Source organism: Mustela putorius, unplaced genomic scaffold, assembly GCF_011764305.1.
Source record: "Mustela putorius furo isolate JIRA1106 unplaced genomic scaffold, ASM1176430v1.1 tig00001999_pilon_pilon_pilon, whole genome shotgun sequence".
Lineage (NCBI taxonomy): Eukaryota > Metazoa > Chordata > Mammalia > Carnivora > Mustelidae > Mustela > Mustela putorius.
Window position 1 is genome coordinate 97333 of NW_025421923.1, and position 19471 is coordinate 116803.

Consider the following 19471-nt stretch of genomic DNA (forward strand, 5'->3'; position numbering starts at 1 on the left):
AAATGTAAACATGAAAACCATGACCTCGTATGCTTGGAACAGCACTTTTAAATGCATCAGATCAGAATTCCTTAGTTTTTCTCACTTTCTCTTTGTGACATCTCTTCAGGAAGGCAGGACAAACACTGACATATAAGTATACTAGATCTCTGATGCCTGAGTGGCCTAGTAGGTCGAGCATCTGACTCTTGGTTTCCACTCAGGTCATAATCTTGGATTCCTGATCTCAGAGTCATGATCTTGGGGTTGTGAGATCCAGCACAGTGCAGGGCTCTGCACTCGGTGTGGAGTCTGCTTGAGATTCTCTCTCTCCCTCTGCCCCTTTCACTCATGCCTTCTCTCTAAAATAAATAAATAAATCTTTTAAAAATATACATGTAAGTACACTGGACTCATGTAGACTTAACCCTCTTCAGCATTTCTTATTTTGCATTTCACAGAAGACAGATTCAGCATGAAAGATAGGTATTACTCAATCCACTGAAATATTTTTATTAAAAAATGTATATTTACTGCAGAGTTTATTGTTAACCCTCATTTATATATAAGACATGTAGTTTGAGAATACAGGTAAGAACTGTCTGAGACTTAGAAAGAATGAGCAACTTGCTCAGGTTCCCTTGACATACAGATGGTAGAGCCAGGACTAGAATTCCACCTTCTGATTCTTAATTCTGCATTTCCTCCCCTCATGGGGTAAACAAATCGGCCCAGCATCTGCTTTGGAAAGAAGGCACTTGAACATGCAGCTTGGAAGAACACGGAACATCGAGAACGATGCCACCAAGTTGTCTTCTGGGTCAAAAAAGGCACTCACTTGGCACTACTCTCTAACCAAAGAAGAGAGGGTAGTTCACAGGTAGTCTGTGAGAACTCATTGCCAGTGACTTTCCATGAAGAGAATATTCATATCTACACTTAGGGGGTACCCATGGAAAACAAAGAGAAATGAGACACTGGAGTGTTTTTAAAAAAAAAAAAAAATGTTATTTTTGAAACAGTCCCAGAACCCCACTACAGAGCATATAGGTCTGGAACTTGGCAAGACCCAAAATTAATGGTATCATCATAAAGTTTATATATAATATAATTTCTTAAGCCATGCACCAGGAAGGAGGCTCATATGCGGTAACCAACTCAGCCCACCCATAAATAATCCATGTTAATATCCTAAGAGAGGTCACGGATGAGGGTAATGTGCTGACATCTGGCTGCTTCTGGCAGGATAGACTGGATGGTATAAACAGATGGCCTTTAATTAGTGGTGGGTTGTCTCAGCAGAGGGCAGCTTGGGCAGGAATGGTTATTTGGACTACCCACCTCATGCCTGGCTCCTACAGCTCTTGGCAGATTGTCAGAAACGCCACTGTGGTTACTGCCAATAGGTCTGATGTCACCGGATGGCAGCCTCTGGAGCTACCATCGTCATTGGAAGGAGGCCTCTTCAGGAGAGTCTCTGTGAAGATGCCATGGCGCAAACGGGCTGGAAAAACCAGGGGGATGGATGAGGGTGGAGAGAATCCATCAAATAAACTTGCCTTCAGGAGAGTTCCCTACCAAATCCTTGGGCTTTGAAGCCCCAGCTGTTGCTTCCTCTTTTTGAACTCCACACATTTTAAACCCCTTCAGCAGTAGAAAGAGAAATAAGGAGGTGAAGGCTTAAACGTGTTGCCTACTGCATAAGCATTAAAGGGCAGAGGAAAATGCCCATAGGTCATTATAAAGAGCCAGGCTGCTAAAGGATCACAAGTTCCACTGCCCAGATAGAAAACAATCAAGCTTCTGTTTCAGATATAATGAGAAAATGACTTGCTATGTCCAAAATGGAAACACAACAGCCAACCATGTCTTCAATTCACCCAGTCCCAAAAGTTCTACAGCCAACTGTGTCTTCAATTCATCCAGTCCTGAAAGTTCTGAGAACACTTGGATCCAGAGCAGAATGAGGAAGGCTTCTCTTCTGAATTGAAAAAAAGGAAGATAAAATATTCCTGTGCTGACCCTGTGCTGGCACTTTTGAGAATGTGTGCCTTCAAAGCTAGGGTCGTTGTTGGTGAGGACAAGATCCAAGCTCTGCTGTCCACAGTAAAAGCATGGGTTGGTTGGTGGACATATGAGCATTTAGCCAATTTTCTGCTGATTTCTTTTTCCAACGATGACCTGAGAGTTTACTTTTCAGTATGTGATGGTAGTAGGAATCACACTTAGCCAGCTCAGGTGTCCTCAAACTGAGCAGAAACTAAAAAGACATCTGATGTGCTTTCAGAACTTGAAGCAGATACCACCGTTCTCTTGTCTGGTCCTACAATGTCTTGCTTAATGACTTTTATAGGTCATGGTTGACTCCGATGCAGTTTCTGAGACTTAAGAATTGGCATGATTTGCTTCATTATATAGAAATCCTAGAAGTCCAGAAATCATGTTTATATATGTGATTTGGGGTATACTGCACTGCCCAGATGGGAGAGGTCTTTTTAGACATGCAGCATAGTACACAAAAACCTAGTCACAGAGAGGAGACCTTCTTCTATGTCTCCTTCAAGGTAACCTTGGGGAAGTCTGAAGAAGCAAGGTCAAATTTTCCTAAGTACTGGGAGCTTTATAAAAGTCTGGAGACCTTTGGGAAGATATCTAGAATGCAAGAAGAATTCTGGTCAATAGAAAAAAAAAAAAAAGGTTTCCCTACTCATATGTGAAATATCTCCAATCAAATAGTATATTACCTGGGCTGAAAACACCAAGTTTAGGAAAGATTGCAAGGATTCCTATGTGAATTTCATGGATTTAAGTTGACATGGATTTACCTCATGTCAAAAGTTATACAGGTAAGCAGGGCCCAGAATATTCTTGATTGTCTAAGTGTTTTTTCATTATTCTTCATTATTGGGATAAACTGGAAAGACATCTGAAGATCCCAGTGTGAGTGTTGACTCCACAATGTATGGGCTGTCTAGCCATGCAAACCTTCCTCTGCACAACGGGAATTATGTACAAGTTTTATTGGTTCATTCATTTAGTTGGTATTTAGTGTATGCCTTCTGGATTTTGACCTCTGTTTTAGATGTTAGAAATGCTGCAGTAAATGACAACAAAAGACAAACCCCCTGCTTTCCTGGGTCTGACATTCTAGCAGAGAAGCTAGGTAATAAATATTAATAAGGAAACGTGTACCACGCAGGGAGTGATAGAAAGGCAAATAACACGGGGAAGAGGAATGGCGAGTGAACAATGGGGTGGGGCACCATTTTAGAATGTGAGGAGAGCAAGGTCTCTGTCCAATAAAGGACACTTGAGCAAGTATCAGAATGGAGGAATGGAGTTAGGGAATAGAGTTAGTCATGAGGATATCTGGGAGTCGAATATTCCAGACAGAAGAAAACAGCTCAAGGATAGGCCTGGATGTTTGATGTGTGTAAGGAAATTCCCAAAGGTCAGTGGAGCAGAGTGAGCCAGTGTCCGAGGGAATGGAGATGGGGTCAGAGAAAAGGTGGGGACCAGAGCACAGGGAGCCTCACGTACATTTTGCCTGCGTGACTTTCAGGGGAAAGACTTGATTTCCATGTGTTTGTGATCTCCAAAGCTGCAAGCACAATGGACGTTTCTCGAGTGATTGCTAGGAGTCGGGTTCTTTGTTAAGTGCTGGCCTTGATTAACATCGTCTACTGTCACTACAACTTCAATGTATCCGTCTTATTGTCCCTTTTTACAAGTCAGGAAACTTAGGCTGCAAGGTTAAACCACTTGCCACGTTTGCCCTGCTGATAAGCGCTGCAGATTCCAAAGTAAACGAGACTAAACCACAAAGGGGTCAAAGGCTCGCCCAGTCATTTGACCCTCCCTCTTCAAAAATCCAGGAGATGTAGCCTTGGCGGTGCTCTTCTTAAGCACGGAAGCAAGATAGAGGGAAACCAAGAGGTAGAGCCCTTTGGGAGGAGCCCATCTCTTGCTCCAGACTCTCCACTAAGCTTCCAAACCCCTCATTCGCGGGAAGCCTTCGCTCTATGCTGGCCCTGGAGTGTGTTTCCACAGATCCTGAGAATCAAGCTGAGCGCTGAGAAGCCCTCTGTATTCTTCTCCCCGTGTGGTTAGAGGTGGAGGAGAGTCTCGGCAGCAGTGCCAGGAGCCACACCTCTTTGTCAGGAACATGTAATTAAAAAAGAAAGAAAAAGGGAAAAAAATGAGCAAAGAAATAGCCATCCACCTCCGTTTTTCTTAAACACATGCTCATGTGCACACACATACACACACAACCCACACACGCGCGCGCAAAGCCAGCAGACGTCCATCCCTCAGGTCCTTGGGATCCCGATGAAAACATTTTCCACCTGGCACAGTGAGGCACTAAACACCCCTCAAACCCAACCTGAGACTTGGACCGTCAGAGGAGATATTTTTAAAACCATGACACAGAGGAGTGTGACACACTCGGTTTTCTCAGTGGGTGGGTAGAGCGCTATTTCATGTTGTTCTTGTCACCGAGCCCAACATTGTAAGTGTGCACTTTATGGCTACACTGAGAAGGCTCTGCAGCAACCCTAGCACAGCGTGTTCCCAGGGAGGGAACGGCTGCCCCCGCTGGCGCAGGGAAGGGGGAGGGGAAAGTCGCTGGGGACACAGGCGACCCCCTTGAGGGTCCTCCCTTGTGTTCAGTTCATGCTCAACAGCAGATGAAGGGTCCCTATGGCTGCTTTTGTTACTCTGTATCCGTCAGGGCCTGTCTTTGGGAAAATTCTGGATATTCAGGTATTCAGTGATACCTAACGCCCTAAATCACGAGGTCTTTTTTTTTCCTTACTCTCCTGTTCTCCTTCCTCTTTTTCCTAACTGGAGACATTTTTTCAATATCCTATACAGTTTATAAGCAAACTAGGAGTGAGCATCTGGGTCTCACTTTTCAGATGCAAAGGTGTTTCCTCAACGGCCCTCCTTGTTTTCTTGGGATGCCTAGAAGATACTGATTGTGGGAATGGGGGCAGTGGGTGTGTCTGCTCTTGGGCACAGGCAATAAAAAATGAGATGAAGGTAGGGAATTTAAAAGCAATCTAGAAAACAATTAATAGTTGATTCTGCTTTTTATTGGCCCCTTGCACTGGCAATTCTAAACAATTTCAGTGATACAAGACTCCTCCTTATCTGAGAAGACCACTCCCACATTGCCCTGCACCACCCCTTGGTGAGTTACTGAGTTTGAGGGGGATAGAAGATTGGTTTGAGGTGCAGGTGGACTTCTGTGTTTCAACAGAAAACCGGGGCTCTCTGAGTGGAGGTCACTGTATTTCCCACTATGTGGACGTATTTCTTATTTTTCCATTGATAGCAAACAGATTTTACCTGTTCACTTTAATACAAGTATAAATGTTAGTATTGTCCAAGGAATGACAAATAAGAAATGCCCAAGAAGCAATGAGATAAAATGGAAAGATTTAGAAGTGGATCTCCAGAAGGTATCTTTGATTCTGTACTACCCCTTAGCTCCCACATTTCATCCATTAGTAGCGGGACATTCCAGAGCTATTTGGGAGGAGAGAAGGAGAGAAGAATCCATATTTCTATTTTAGACATGTTATATTTAATATATCTATTAGATGTCAGGGTGGAGATGTCTGGAAGGCAGTTGGATATACAAGTCTGGAATTCAGGGGAGAGATTGGGTCTGAAGATAAAAATTCGTGAGTCATCAACATATAGATGACATTTAAAGCTATGATCTCAGCCAGGTAGTGTAGACACAGAAGAGAAGAGGGCCACAGCTAAGCCCTGGAGAAAACAAAAAAGGAAGGACAAAGGAAAGAAGATGGAAAAAGAGATTCCACTGATGTAGCAGGAAAACCAAGAGAGTATAATACCCAAAAAGCCAAGTCAGGAAAAATTGCCATTTCAAATGCTGCTATAATCTCCAGATGAAGATTGAGAATTGGTCTTTAAGCCTGGCCAAAGGCTGAGAGAAGAGCAGAAAAATGAGGACAAAACTTGGTAGGAAGAGATTGAGAAGAGCAAAAATGTGAAGGTGAAAACACAGAGTACAGGTAACAATTTCAAGGAGTTTTGAGAGGTGGCAACAAGAAAATAAAGTGATGGCTAGAAGAAGCTATGAAGAAAGGGGGAAATGATTTATATGGGAGATATTCCAGTGCATTTACCAGCTGCTTAGAATGAGACAGTGGAGGGAAATGATTATATTGAGGGAAGGAGAGATTATCAAAGAAGAGTTTTTAATTCAGTGCAGGATGCAGTGTCGTTGAGGATGGAATCTGGTGTAATTCAAGGCAAGATCTGGTGCACTAGCCACAAAGGCTCAGATGGGAGCAAGCGGGGTTGCAAGGAATGGGGACTTCAGGAGGTGGTAAGTGACTCGTTTGCAGGTGGATGAAGTTCTCTGCTGTCTGCCTCTGTTTTCTCAGTGAATAAAAGATGAGGTCATCAACTGAGAGTGAGGGGGAGGACGGAAGAAGAGAGGAGATGTGAAATAGTGACTTTGGAATATGGGATTGCGAGTTGACCAAGGGAATGTACTAGAATGGCCAGGCAATGCTGATGGCCCAGCTGAGGTTGGTGGTCAAAAACTGACACCTGACCAGACAGCCCTGTTTGCATTTTCCTCCAGCCATACTCAAAATCTCTGTGCGAATTCTGAGTTGGCAAAGAGCTAGGTTGAAGCAGGGTAGTTTTTAGGTCAGCAGGCTGGAGGGAGGGATGAAAGCTGCAAGTTTATGCAAGGTATTGACCATAACAGTAGAAATAATAGAATGAAGGCCATTAAAGACTTGAAGGAAGGTTGCAGATCGACCAGTTGATAGGTTAAAGGTCTCTGTAGAGCCAAAGAATTGCTCATCCATAGATGAGGAGAAGCTCAGAGGGTGTCAGTTGTTGACTTACCCAAGTCGGGAGTGGTCGATAGCATATAGTCCAACACCATGGGCCTTAAAGGATCTGAGGTTGGAGAGAGGATGGAGGATGGAATGTGGCACAAGGAAGATAAAACTTCCTTCTAGGCCCCGTGTCCATGGGGAGGAAGGAAGAGCCAATGGCAGAGAAGGTTGAAAGGGAAGCCCTGACCTCAAGGGATGATTGGTTGCAGGCACAGCAGACATTCAAGGAGAATATTCATAGAAAAGGGTAAGGATATGGCACATTTTGATAAGGACTCTGAGTTACCAGTCACAGTGGAAGGATTTTGAAGGACTACTTCTGTGCCCAAATTTCTCCTCTTTTATAAGGACCTTAGTTGTACTGGACTAATCTAGTCCACCTTAAAGACCTCATTTTAACTTGATTAAATTTGAAAAAAAAAATTTTTTTTCCAAATAAGGTCACATTCTGAAGTATTGTGGGTTAGCACTCCACCATATCTTTTTTGCGGGGACACAACCCACTCAAACAAGATCTGAAGATCCAAGTGGCAGTACATGTCCCTGTGGGCTTGAACTTTTCATGGTCAACTGCAACCTAATGTATGGGTGGGAAGAAGACTTCATCTTGGGGTTTTTCTCTGAAAGAGTTTATAGGACAAGCTGGGGAGTATTAGAGCAGGGAAGAGATGGTCTCACAAAGGACACAATAATTCCAGGACTACACAAATGTCCATGGACCTTCTTTACAGACAACTCTGAGTAGGGTGGTGGTAGGCAGTGGCTCTCCTGTTGCCCTTCTCCTCATTCATTCTACTTACTAAACCTATCTCATCTATCTCTGCCCTAGGAAAGAAGAAGAAGAAGAAGAAGGAGAAGGAGAAGGAGAAGGAGAAGGAGAAGAAGAAGAAGAAGAAGAAGAAGAAGAAGAAGAAGAAGAAGAAGAAGAAGAAGAAGGAGGAGGAGGAGGAGGAGGAGGAGGAGGAGGAGGGGGAGGGGAGGGGGAGAAGGAAGAGGAGGAGGGGGAGGGGAAGGAGGAGGAGGAGGAAGAAAAGAAAAGACCCCATAAACCTAGATTATTCCAACCTTGGGGCTTTTACACCTCCCACTCCATTGCCTGGAAAACAATTCTTTTAGAGCTTCTCATGGCTAGCTCTGTCTCATCACAGAGAGTTCATTTCAGAAGTCACTTGCTTGAAGAAGCCTTCCTTGACCCTTGTAACCCAACAAAACTCCCCTCTGTCACCATTTTCATCATTATTTTCTGAAAAGTTACCATTTTCACATTTGTTCACTTATGCAATCTTTGTTTCTCTAATCAGTCTGTAAGCTCAACCAAAATATATATATATATATATATGGCCTCCCGTTTATTCACCACTGACTCCCCAGTGTATGGAACAAGGTTTAGTGTGTGTAGATGCTGAATAATAATGACAACAAGAACAAAATGAATGATGGAATAATAATCTTTGATGAATAACTGTAGGTGTATAAAAAGCACTAAGTCATTTGACCTCCCTCAACCTCATTCATAAATTAAAGACCTTGACCTAGGTATTATCTTTAAGATCCTTTCCAATCTTATAATGCCAGTTACATAACAGCCTGATATAATCTGAGGGACCCACAGGAATGTGAACCCTAAGGTATGCACTAATATCCCAAAGCCAGGAGAAGAAAGGTCCTATGTATTATACCTAAAAAAAAAAAAAAAAGTCCTTTTATCAGGTCAAGATAACTGATCTAATTTGAGCAAATGAAGGGTATTACACCTTTCCTTCCACTTACCATTAATCTTTTAAGCTGCAGTTAGACTCCATGCTTAAAAAGTAAGGCCAAGGGACAAGATGGTCTCATAGGAGCAGCTGTGCTGACTCAACCACTATCTTGGGTCGTTGGGTGAGTTCCATTTGGTTTTCATTTTTCTTCTCATGTACTTAGAACATAAAAGGGGCTTCCAAAACTATAGAAGGACTCTCATTCCTTCAGGAACCATAAAGACTGTTATCATTGATCTTAGTTCAATTTTTTGTGAAGGAGGTAGAAATAACTGAGTTTACCTATCTTCTTTCTGCCACCATTAGTGATTCAGAGCTAACTCTCCCAGTCTTGGGCAAAGAGGTGAATTCAACTCTTTTCTCAAGGTTTAAATGTCTAATGCATTCTCCTTTCTAAACTCAGTTGAGCTGAGGGTCATCTGGTGTTACACACACCTCCTTTTCACTTATATTTTGGCCAAGGATTAACTGCCTAAAGAGAGTTTGCAATAGCAGAGGTCACAGTTAATTGGCAGAAGTCTTGCTTGCCCTCTGTGACTGTGGTCCTATGCTGCCTCTTGGACACTTTCCAATTCTGTCTTCCATCTCGCTACATTATCTTTCCTTTTCCCCACGGGCGGGGGGGGGGATTGTGACACAAGCTCCACTCATCTTTCTTTTCTTCTAAGTCCAAAGCACATGCCCAGAGCCCCCTGCTTGGCAGGTCACTGTGCCTCTGGGGTTGCAGGATCTCTGTGAGGCTGAGGTGGAAGCCAGTGGCCTATGGGAGAAGCTGCAGCAGTCTCGGGGAAAAGGCAGGAAGAGCAAGGGAGGAGGTGAAGCTTGCCTTTTTTGATGACTGATCTGAGGCTTCTTACTTGAACTTTTGGTTTTATAGTTCTATAAAAGGCAGCTGACAAGAGATCCCGTTTTGGGAGGGTCCAGCTGGCTGGGCTGAGCTGGGCGGGGCAGCCCCAACATATGAAAGCCAGGCCTGATGTTCAGCCATGATGTCAGAGAGGCCTGGGGTTCCCGGCCGAGCCAGAGGGTGGGAGAACAGACAGCCCCAGCCCGCGCCCTGCCGGTGCCAGCAGCAGCTTCAAATCCTGCCTTCCTGGCTCGTCTGCAAGAGCCCTTCCTCCTCGGAGACGCTTTGCAATGCTTGGATGGAAAGCTCCCTCACTGGTCCTGCGGGTGTCTGCTGGGGCAAGGGAGCCAGGCCTCCTCCGCGGGCTTCCCGGCTCCCCCCGCCCAACCAGGCCTGGCCCGGCTTGCTGCCTTCTTTCACTTCAGGGCTGGAGGCAGGAAGCCCAAGCCGGCTGGCTGCTCCGAGACCCACATCTTTCTCCAGACCTGTGGTCCTGCGCCCTGGGGCTCCAGGCTTCCATTTCTGGGTTTGGGGGGCCAGCCTCTGTTTCCCACTTAGTTGCAGAAGCAGCCACCGGACCACCATGCCACCCAAAAGGAAAGAGTGTGTGGGGGTGGGTGGTTGCTTTCAATTCTATTCAATCTGAAGAACACTCTCATTTTTGTTTTTTGGGTTTTTTTTTTTTTTTTGGTTTTTTTTTTTTTTTTTTTTTTTTTACTTGTTCACATCCAACTACTCCATTGCGCTGGTCCTCGCTCTGCAGTTTCCTGTGGACAAAGCAGTTCTGCTCTCCAAGCCCTCGGGGGCTGGGGGTGAAGCAACAGCTCCTCACTCAGCCCTGACTCAGAGGAGGTTCCTTTCTCCCCTGCCAGGAGTAGCTGCTGCCCAGCTCCAGGGAGAGGCCAGGAGGAGGGAAGAGGGAAGGACAGTTACACACAGGGCACACAGCGCTTGCTTTAGACTCTCCAAAGGTTGCCGAAGGGAAGGGTTCTGGCAGCCCGAGGGTCTCACGATGGGTCTAATCTGCCTGCTCAGCTCCTTTCTGTTGAGACTGTTGAGATCCACCCAAGGAGCCCAGCGGCAAGACCCGGAAAGCAGAGTTAGAGCAGAACCCCCTGGCACACTGCTGAGTGGCCCAAAGGATTGAAATGATCCATTGCCATCAGTAATTATCATGCTGTGCAATTGCAAAGTGTTCTGTGTTTTCTTGGCTCTTTGTGGTGGCTTGAGACACATCATTCCTGGACTCATTTATTCATTCAACTGTCAAATTTGTTTATTTTCAGGAACTTCTACTGCTAGATGCCCTCAGTAAGGAAGATTTGAGATTACTTGGTACTTCATTGATTAACCAGTTCCCTAGAAACCAAGGCTCTTTTAACAAAGCTGCCTTGGGGGCAATGAGTATAGGGGTTTGGAGTTTTCCTCTGTATCACCTGAGATTGAGTCTAAGGGAGGTCCTTTGACGCCCATGGCCTATGTCTGAAGATGCACATGGTTTCCTCGAGACTCTCTCCTTCTTTCAGATAGGAAGGGCCTGGCTAGAAGGTAAGCTTAAAGAAATCTCCCAAAGAGAGTGAAAATAGAGCTTCCTCTACCCAAAGGTAGCACAGAGAGACTCTACCACTTGCCTTTCCACACACTTATTCCTACTTCCCCATTTTGTGTTCTCTTTTGCTCTTTTCTTATTCCTTCACTATCCATGGAGGGCCCACTATGACCTAATCGATGCCCTCTTTCTTATGAGATATCGTTGTATATTAAATATGTAAGTCAAGTCAAATTTGAAAGGCAAAGTAATAACAATAAATTAGTTCAATGGAACACCTGTAACAAGAGAGCCATCCATGGCCTTGGTACAGGAGAAAGTGGGGGTGAATGGTGGACTGGGTGTTGGGCGGTGGGTGGGAGCAAGTATGGACCTCTCTTCTGTCTCGGTGAGGTCACAGAAACTGCTCAATTAAACAACATCTTTTTCAAAGTCCTTTTTCTTTATCTCATCCATTCTTACAGTAATCCTGGAGGATAGTGGGACCAGGGGAATTGCGCCCATTACAAAGATGAACAAACCGTGGCCTGCAGTTAAGTGACTTGACTTCTTCTGGTCAAATATTTAGTTATCAGCAGAAAAAGAACCTGATCCCAGCTTTTAGTTATTCTCAAAGACTCCAGCAGTTACACTAGAGGAGGTAGAACATAGCTCCAACAAGGAATGTTTACTTTTCTTCCTTTTTTCTTAATTAATACCTTGGATCGTATCTTAGTTTGGACTACTGTACCACATCACTATAGACTGAGTGACTTCTCACGGTTCTGAAGGATGCTAAGTCCAAGATCAAAGTGCTGGTGGACAGTGTCTGGTGAGAGCCTGCTTCCTTGTTCACAGATCCTTGTCTTATTGTAACCTCATTTGGTGGAAAAGAGAGAGAGGAAGCAAGCTCTCTCTTGGGTCTTTTTATGAGGGCCCTAATCTAACTACCTCCCCAAAGCCCTGTCTCCTAAGGCCATCATACTAGTGGTTAGGATTTCAACACAGGAATTGGAGGGGGAGCAGAAACACAGACATGTAATCCCTAATAGAGAGAGAGAGAAATCCTACGAGAGCATTCTAATTGATCCATCCCTTGGTATTACCTGGATTTAAAGTCAGAATATGGCCGTACGAGAAGGCAGAAGCCCACTTTTGCTTGCTGGCTTTGAAGATGGAGAAGGGCCTATGAACCAAGGAATAAAGGTTACCTGTAAGCTGGAGGAGGCATGGAAATGGGTTCTCCCCCAGAACCTGCAGAAGGAACCCAGGCCTGCTGACAGCTTGCTTTTTGCCCCATAAGACCCACTTCACACTCCAGAACTGTAAGGTAATAAGGTAATAAGTCGTTTCGTTTGTGATCCTCTGGGATAACAGCCATACAAAACCTATTCAGGTGGATAAGCCTCGGCCCAGAGTACTCTCCTTATGTTCCCATCGGTCCATCATGAGCACATCTGCCGGTTATTACACCATGTGAGTGAATCACCGAACAAACACAGATGGCCAGGAGGCCTTCTTGGGTTTCTCTGCCTGCCTGATTCCTTCAGGCCATTTCGATGATCTCTCTTTGTCCTGGTCGGTCCCACCAGCCTCAGGGAATCTGGACCCTCTCTGCTTCCTTCTACCTTCTTAAACAGTGCTTCCCCTCTGAGGCTGGTGCCCGGGTACAGGACCCTGCAGGGCACATAAGTGATTTCATGGCTTCCATGTATTGGCAAAATGGGGCTCTGACAAGTCACCATGGGTCAAAGGAACACAAAGCCCAGGGCTCTCCAAGGAGGTCAGGACCATAAACATCAAAAAGGAAAGCTGGGTCAGGCCAGCACACACTCAGGTGGAGAATTTTCCACCCATCTGTGGGCAGAGGTCATCCTGGTGTGATGTTACCCTGGACAGTTGAGGAGAGACTACGGGTGATCATGGCCCCATCTGTGAAACTCACAGGGAAAAGGCCCAGCAGAAGGGGACCTGGGGATCCAGAAGGCTCCAAGCTGGAAGGTTATGGAAGCAGAGCATGAGCCACAACTATGGAAAGGCCCAGGTGCTAGGCTCTAAAAAGAGAAGGCCTCCTTCCTTACTTTTTCCTGTTAACAAAATACCCAATTTCATGACGTAATTATAGTGATTAGTATCTGACAGTGGGGGTTGTTCCTGTTCTCAGCCCTGATCTGCATCCCACCATTCCCTTAGCCTCCTGGGTTTCCTCTTTCTCCTTTGAAAAGGAGGATAATAATAATAGTAGTGAGCTCATGGCATGCTGTGGAAGATTAATGGGTCAATGATTGGAAAATGTCCAGCACATCATAGACAATCAATAAATGTTAATCCCTTCATGATTGGGTCAGATTAAGCTGTATTATCCCTATTGGCACTGATCCCTCCACTCAGGTCTAGGCTTCTTCTTTCAAAAATGACTATAATTAAGTAATTCCCAAAATGACAGAAATGACCGTGTTCTTTAAAATCTACGGTGGATGATTCCAATGTCACAGGGTCCATATTGCCTTCTGCCCTCCTCCAGGCCATTAGCCCTCTGTCCGTCCCCAGCAGCAGTGACATAAACTGTGTCCTCTCTTCTGCTTACAAATAAGGTAGATCTTTCCAGTTTCTTTAGATTATCCCCTCCATCTCACATGGACGACGTTTGGGAAGCTCTTTATTGAAGCTTTATTTATTTATTTATTTATTCTGCATGCTCACAGTACTCAGGCATTCAAATCCTTACATCCAACGTCATGCTGTAAAAAGATGAGTTCACTGAGTCCCCATAACACATTCCTTCCCTCCACACTTGTGTGTCAGAAGCATGCCATAATGTTTAATCAGGGAAATATGTCCCAAAGGCTTTCACCTCTAGGCTTCTGGTGACCCAAGGCCGAGATGATGGAATGCCATTCCTATCTGATAACTGGTTTCTTGGCTTAGGTGAAACCAATTTCGAAAGGGCAGAAAGCCAAATCTCTGAGCCAGGCCCTGAGTAGGCATTTCCTTCCATTGTGTTCACTTGTCCAGTACACCTTCTTACTGGGATAGAAGTGACTCTTATTGGTGCCCATATCCCCGGAACAGGAACAGAAGCTTCCATAGGCTTCTTTTAGCCCAAAAGATGATGTATTCTTCAAACTCTCCCAGATTCACCAGAGATACGGAAACATCCATGAAGGGGGTACTTTTTGAAAGTACTGGGACTGGCATGGGTTCTTTAGGCAAGATCAGTTGTTATCTTGGTTCATGGTCTGGATCTCTTCACCCCTGTGTGGGCCTTTGTCAGTTCTTCTCCTGAAATGGCAAGGGCAGGATCCAGTGATCTCTCTGGTCTCTCCAAGCTCTTAGGATGGTCTATTTCCCATTTCTCCCATTTTCAATGTTATGGTGATGCCTGTTTATACCAACCCACACATGACAATGCAACAGTAACTAGAAAGATAGTATGGGTGTATTTCTAAGTGTCTTTTCTTTTTCAGGGCTAGCTGTTACCCTTCTCTGTGGAAGTACTTCATCGGGTAAATTGAAGTCATTAGAACTAATCTTTATTAGTCAGTCAGTGAACATTTATTGAGTGCTATATTGGACTGGGTCCTTGAACATAGGACAAAAGACAGAGCCTCTCTCCCAAAGAGTTCACCTTCCACCAGGAGGTGACAGGAAATAAACATGGAAGTCATAGTAATAATACTGTGAGGAGGGCTCTGGGGAAGAAAAAGTGGGTGATGGGGGAGCTACTTGGCTCGGATAGGGGGACCATAAAACGTCCCACTAAGGAGGTGCCATGTAAAGATCAGAAGAAAGGAAATAGCTGTTCAAAGCATTCTAAGCAGAAGGAACAAAAGTGCCTAGGCCTGAGGTGTTTGAAAGGCCAGAAGTCCAGAGAGATTAACAAGGGCCAGGTCACTAAAGCCTTGTAGACCAGGGTGAAGAGACGAGTTTTAATTTGAGGAATTTTATAATCAGATTTCAGTGATGTGAACTGAGGTATCAAATTCCTAAAAAGTCCATGCAATCCTAGAGGTCAAAGAAAAGAATTTACAATCCCCTTTTGGTGGTAATCATGAAGGGGAGCCGGTGGCTATTCAGTGGACTGGAGCCTCATTACCAGTTAATGTGGCAAGTCAGCCTGGGAGGGCTAAGATCTGAGAAAGTGTCCTAATGATGGAAGAGGTGAGGGTGGTGAGCTGGAGGGGAGAACTGCCAGGCTCAAGGTGTGCTTGGGTGAAGGAGTGGGAGGAGATATGCAAATGTGCATGGCAGGAGCTTGGAGGAATGATAAGAAACTGGGGGGAGATAGCAAGAGAAGTCTGGGGACCCCTGGTTTCCGACATAAAGGATGATAATTTTTTTTAAAGATTTTATTTATTTATTTGAGAGAGAGAGACAGTGAGAGAGAGCATGAGCGAGGAGAAGGTCAGAGGGAGAAGCAGACTCCCCATGGAGCTGGGAGCCCGATGTGGGATTCGATCCCGGGACTCCGGGATCATGACCTGAGCCGAAGGCAGTCGTCCAACCAACTGAGCCACCCAGGCATCCCAAGGATGATAATTTTTTAACATGAATTATGATCAACATGGACCTCCTACCCTCCCAATCTGCCATGGTTTCCACTCCTCCTGAGCCCTAACACAGAGAGACTGGCCCAACATTAGACAGGAGGCTGCTTTCCACTCATGGGAGACTGACCTTGCCTCTCCCACCAACTCGTTCCAAGTTAAAAGAGTCAACATATGTTGTTCTTTATTCCTTCCCTCAACACTCAACATATATACTCTTCTAGTCATTCTGCACCTATTCTAATTTCTATTAGAAAAATATATTTACTTGTTGGTTGGTTCTGAAAAATAATACTTAGAATGATTTTTTTAAAAAATAGTATGTAATAAAGTCAACCTTATTCCTGCCAGTCAGGGACCATTCTGAATATTTGATGTATTTATTTCCAGTCCTTTTAAGTGCATTTACATGCATTTATGGATTGTCTATCCATCATTGGAATAATATTACACTTTCAGTTTTGTACTCTGATTTGTTTTCACCATGGCTTTTTTCTATATCATCAGTATGACTTAAATTCATTAATTTAATGGCTGATAATATTCCCTTACAAGGACATACCAGTATTTATGAAACTATTTCCTCATTATTTTATTTTTATTTTTTTAAAGATTTATTTACTTATTTGAGAATGAGAGAAAGAGCATGGTGGGGAGGGGGAGAGGGAGAGGGAGAGAGGGAGTCCCATGCAGATTCCTTACCGAGCACAGAGCCCCACTCGGAGCTTGATCCTACAACCCCAAAGCCACGACCTGAGACAAAATCAAGAGTCGGACACATGACCAGCTGAGGTGCTCTCATTTTTATTTTACTAATTTTTTCATTATTTCATTTTTAAAAAATCATTGGGATTTGATATGGTTACCACTTTGTGACATGTATTCTATGTTTTCATAAAAATGTCCATGGACCGTTTTACTGGACCTTCATCCTAGCCCTATGATCGGGCACTATTTTTATTAATTAATTAATTAGGGTACTATTTTTAAATTCACATTTCACCCACAATGAAATGGAAGCTTAGCAAGGTTTGGTGGCTCACACAGAGCCATCCCAGCTAGTACGAGGTGGACCAAGGACACTATTCCTTCAGGAAATATGCTCACCTTTACGCCTATGGATCTGCAAAAGGTTTCTCAGAAGTGGAATTTCTCAGGGGGGGCATAACCTTTTTTTTTTTTTTGGAGGGAGGGGGGAGGTTTAAGATTCAAACATAAACTGCCAAACTGCTTTAGAACAGAACCCCCAACCAAAAATTAGTCTATGAAATCATCTACACTGAGACTTCCTTACCCCAAACACTGATAGGACTGTGATTTATTTGGCTGGTTTTGATGGCCTACTTGGGAGTCCAAATTCCCTTCTGTTCATGCGCTGGTACCTTTGTATTTTTCTTCAGTGAACTATATTTATGTCCTCTGCCTCCTGTGGTATGGAAGTTGTTCGATAAACCTGGAAGGGCCCTTTATAGAGTTAGGTCCATTTTCTTTGCTTTGGAACATTTGTGTCATGTTTCATTTTGTTTCTGAGTTTGCTGTTTGCCTTTTAATTATGATGTTTTTATGCAGAGCTATATTAGCAAGGTTTTTCTATAAAGGGCCAGACAGTAAATATTTTAGACTTTGTAGGCCATATGTTCTCTATCAAAGCTACTCAACGCTGCCCAGTTGCCGGAAAACAGGGAGAGATAATACATAAATTGATGGGTGTGGTTGGATTTGGCCCATGGGTTGTAGTTTGCAGACCCTCGATGTAAAAAAAAAATGTCTAATCTTATGTTGGAAAATCCACCAATTGCCTCTCTTTGAGATTTTCTCCACTGCTTTTATATAACTCAGATCCTTGATAGGCACTTCCTGTCCTGTAGGAATTGCTGAAAACCAGCCCAAACACCAATTTCATAGTTGGTAACAGTTCAGCGTCTTGCTTCTTCTAGACAAGACTTCCTCTTCCCGTCCACACACATTATGATGCCTTTTTTTTCTCCTTCCTTCCTTCTTCCCTTCCTCCCCCCTCCCTCCTTTCCTTTTCCTGTTTCTTTTGTCTCTTCTTTTTTCTTTTTCCCTTTTTTGCCTTTCTTTGTCTTCCTCCTCTCTTCCTTCCCGGAATATCAAGGAAATTCTCTTTGTCTTCCACAGAGCAATGGTTATTACTCAGCCCCCTCTCCTGCCTCCCTCTCTACTTCGTGAACTTTCTCCAACAAATGAGTTCCATTCATCAATGGAATTGTGGTGAATAAAATTTTCCCCATCTCATTATACGTAGACACACTAAACCAAGCTCAAGATCGGAGATATATCCATAGACATTTTATTTTGGCTTCTTTTTGTGTGTTTAACTATTTAGTCCTTTTGGTCTCTGTATTGTGGCATATGCTTTGAGAAATGATGCCAACTTTATTTCAAATGGTTAACCACTTCTTCCAAAAATAGACTTTGGTGTATGTAGAGGGGTGAGTTTATGATTAAATTTGGCGTTCAAAATTAGCAGAGAAAGAATCATTAAATTGTGCCAGGACATCTTCCCTTCATTCTTTGCCTATCAGTTTTACTATCATCATGCTGTTTTGATTACAGTCTATTATAATAACTCTAAAAAATATCCTGGATACTTGCACCATTTCTGCTTCCAGATAAATGTTAGATTCGCTTTTTCAGGCTTCCCTTTAGCCCATACCATTAGGATTTTTATTAAAATTATTTAAATTATAGCATAATATAGGAAGAATGTATATCTTGGAGCATCCAATCTTCTGACCAGAAATATCTATCCAAATCTTATTTTGAATTTTTTAATAAATTTTTTCTTAGTATTTTATCATAATTGGCCTCCAAAAAACTCTTAATTTAGATTTGGATTGAGAATTTGGAAGTTTACTAACTAAGGAATTGATGCTCTGGGAGCACAATTTATTAAGGTTTTCATGTGTGATTTTTCTACCAATAATCATTAATGAAATGGATCTCTTATTTCCTTCTATAAAAAGTATCCAGAATTTTTTTACTGAGTCTTTATTCTCACTTTTCCATATTGGTCATTTTCCTTTTACAGTTTTCTCACTCTCTTTATCCTTTCTTACTGCATTCTTGCAGTTTCTGAAGTTTGGTCTTAAGTTTGTTGATTTCACTTGTCAAATCCATGATTTACTATCTCTCAGACAGACATTTCTGACATTACAAGTTCTGTTTCTTTGCAGTTGTCTCTCTTCAATATCCTCTATATTCTCTGCCCAACGACTTGGTTCTACTCCAAGGATGCAAAAATGTCTGTGAAACAAAAGAGAAAACCAGTAGGAGAGAACAGGTCAAAATAGAAAGATTGAGAAACAAAGAGCTTTTTTTTTATTTGTTTGTTTGTTTTTAATTTTATTACCTCCTATAGAGTAATTTCCAGAGGTATGCTTTTCTTTTAGTTCTCAGGATACAGTTGTTTTCTTTACACTGACTATTTGCCTCCCACATTGTGATATTAATTTTTTCCCCCTTACTCTCTACTTGTCATAGAAGGAAGAGCGTTCTATCCAAAAGCAGTGTTTTCAAACAGTTTCGATGTTGGATTCTTCTTGGCTCTCTCACTATTCACTTCTGGGCCAAATGAAACTGTATCTTACCTGGAGGATAAGTTCAAAAGTGAATGAATCCGTAAGTCAGTGAATTGCAAAGAGAGAGGCTGATGAACTTATTCCCTGAACCCCATACCCAGAAACACAGTGGAGATTCCTGCCAAGATGCTCCCATCTGAGACTTCCACATCTAAGATTACTCTGCCCTGTCAGTTATGGATGGTGGCATTTGTCAAATGCTTCCCTGAGATGTCAAAAATACACTCCATAGAGCTTTGCAGCAGGAATGCAGAACCACAGAAGCCTGCCAGAAGTGTAGGAGGCAGATACACTCTGCCCCACAAATCTCTGTTTCCA

At 43.4% G+C, this 19471-nt stretch overlaps 1 long non-coding RNA gene across 4 annotated transcripts in view; it reads right to left on the bottom strand.

Annotated features, from left to right (window-relative positions):
- Window positions 1-16344: 16344 nt before the first annotated feature.
- LOC101692218 overlaps window positions 16345-19471 on the bottom strand; it is a 67888-nt gene continuing 64761 nt past the window's right edge. For all 4 annotated transcript variants that reach the window (XR_001178876.2, XR_001178873.2, XR_001178874.2 and 1 more), the window contains 2 exons: window positions 18925-19162; window positions 16345-18818 (listed from right to left, as the gene is read on the bottom strand). This is a non-coding gene — a long non-coding RNA (uncharacterized LOC101692218). The remainder of the gene's footprint in view (window positions 18819-18924; window positions 19163-19471) is intronic.